Here is a 2,756-nt window from a genome sequence, read left to right as displayed (position 1 = left end):
ATCTAGTGGAGGATTTAGATTTAACCTTCTTCCTTTTGCCGTCCTTTGCCATGAGGCACTTGTGACCGACGTTGGGGAAGAGGAGTCCCTTGGTGACGGCGATGTTGGCGGCGTCCTCGTCGTCGGAGGAGTCGGTGGAGCTCTCATCGGAGTCCCACTCGCGGCACACGTGGGCATCGCCGCCCCTCTTCTTGTGGTACCTCTTCTTTTCTCTCCTCTTGCCCTTCTTGTCGTTATCCCTGTCACTGTCACTTGATAATGGACATTTAGCAATAAAGTGATCGGGCTTACCACACTTGTAGCAAACCTTCTTGGAACGGGATTTGTAATCCTTCCCCTTCCGTTGCTTGAGGATTTGGCGAAAGCTTTTGATGATTAAAGCCATCTCCTCGTTGTCGAGCTTTGAAGCGTCGATTGGTTGTCTACTTGGTGTAGACTCCTCCTTCTTCTCCTCCGTCGCCTTGAATGCCACCGGTTGTGCTTCGGATGTGGAGGGATCATCAAGCTCGTTGATCTTCTTTGAGCCCTTGATCATACATTCAAAGCTCACAAAATTCCCGATAACTTCCTCGGGAGTCATTAGTGTGTATCTAGGATTACCACAAATTAATTAAACTTGAGTGGGGTTAAGGAAGATGAGTGATCTAAGAATAACCTTAACCACCTCGTGGTCATCCCATTTCTTGCTCCCGAGGTTGCGCACTTGGTTCACCAAGGTTTTGAGCCGGTTGTACATATCTTGTGGCTCCTCCCCTTGGCGAAGACAGAAGCGACCGAGCTCCCCCTCGATCGTTTCCCGCTTGGTGATCTTGGTGAGTTCATCTCCCTCGTGCGCGGTCTTGAGTAGATCCCAAATCTCCTTCGCATTCTTCAACCCTTGCACCTTGTTATATTCCTCTCTACTTAGAGAGGCGAGGAGTATGGTTGTGGCTTGGGAGTTGAAGTGCTCGATTTGGGCTACTTCATCCTCATCATAGTTTTCATCCCCTACGGATGGTACCTGTGCACCAAACTCAACAACATCCCATATACTTTTGTGGAGTGAGGTTAGATGAAATCGCATTAAATCACTCCACCTAGCGTAATCTTCACCATCAAAAGTTGGTGGTTTGCCTAATGGGACGGAAAGTAAAGGTGTATGTTTAGAAATGCAAGGGTAGCGTAGGGGAACCTTACTATACTTCTTACGCTCTTGGCGCTTAGAAGTGACGGATGCCGCGTCGGAGCCGGAGGTGGATGCCGATGAAGAATTGGTCTCGTAGTAGACCACCTTCCTCATCTTCTTTTTCTTGTCCCCTCTCCGATGCGGCTTGTGGGAAGAGGATTTTTCCTTCTTCTCTTTGTGGTGTGAAGAAGATCTCTTCTCCTTCCCTTTGGAGGAGTCCTTCTTCTTCTCCTTCCTCTTGATGCGGGACTCTTCCGATGAAGTGCTCCCGTGGCTTGTAGTGGGCTTTTCGCCGGTCTCCATCTCCTTGTTGGCGTGATCTCCTAACATCACTTCGAGCGGTTAGGCTCTAATGAAGCACCGGGCTCTGATACCAATTGATAGTCGCCTTGAGGGGGGGTGAATAGGGCGAAACTGAAATTTACAAATATAAACACAACTACAAGCCGGGTTAGCGTTAGAAATAAAAAGAGTCCGCGAGAGAGGGTGCAAAACAAATCTCAAGCAAATAAGGAGTGTGACACAAGGATTTGTTTTACCGAGGTTCGTTTCTTGCAAACCTACTCCCCGTTGAGGTGGTCACAAAGACCGGGTCTCTTTCAACCATTTCCCTCTCTCAAACGGTCCCTCCGACCGAGTGAGCTTCTCTTCTCAAATCAAAGCCGGGAACAAAAACTTCCCTGCAAGGGCCACCATACAATTGGTGCCTCTTGCCTTGTTTACAATGGAGTTTTGATCACAAGAACAAGTGAGAAAGAAAAGAAGCAATCCAAGTGCAAGAGCTCAAAAGAACATGACAAATCTCTCCCGCTAATCACTAAAGCCTTGTGTGGAATTGGAGAGGATTTGATCTCTTTGGTGTGTCTAGAATTGAATGCCTAGCTCTTGTAAGTGGTTGAGAAGTGGAAAACTTGAATGCAATGAATGGTGGGTGGTTGGGGGTATTTATAGCCCCAACCACCAAACTAGCCGTTTGGTGGGGCTGACTGTCGTATGGTGCACCGGACAGTCCGGTGTACATCGGACATGTCCGGTGCGCCAGCCACGTCACCAAAGCCGTTGGGATTCGACCGTTGGAGCTCTGTCTTCTGGGCCCGCCTCGATGTCCGGTGGCGCACCGGACATGTACTGTAGTGTGTCCGGTGCGCCAGTATGGGCGTGCCTGACTTCTGCGCGCGCTGGCGCGCATTTAATGCGCTGCAGGTAGCCATTGGCGCCGAAATAGCCGTTGCCCCGCAGTTACACCGGACAGTCCGGTGTACACCGGACATGTCCGGTGAATTATAGCGGAGCAGCCGTTGCGAATTCCCGAGGCTGTCGAGTTCCGGAGCCGCGTCCTCTTGGAGCACCGGACACTGTCCGGTGTACACCGGACAGTCCGGTGAATTATAGCGCGCCGGCTCTGAAAATTCCCGAGGCTGAGGAGTTCAGTGCGAAGTCCCCTGGTGCACCGGACACTGTCCGGTGTGCACCGGACAGTCCGGTGCGCCAGACCAGGGAGCCTTTCGGGATGCCTTTAGCTCTCTATTTTGAACCCAACATTGGTCTTTTTAATTGGCTTGTTGTGAAACTTTGGCACCTGTATAACTTA

This window comes from Zea mays, chromosome 8, assembly GCF_902167145.1.
Source record: "Zea mays cultivar B73 chromosome 8, Zm-B73-REFERENCE-NAM-5.0, whole genome shotgun sequence".
Classification (NCBI taxonomy): Eukaryota; Viridiplantae; Streptophyta; class Magnoliopsida; order Poales; family Poaceae; genus Zea; species Zea mays.
This window is presented reverse-complemented; position numbering follows the sequence as displayed.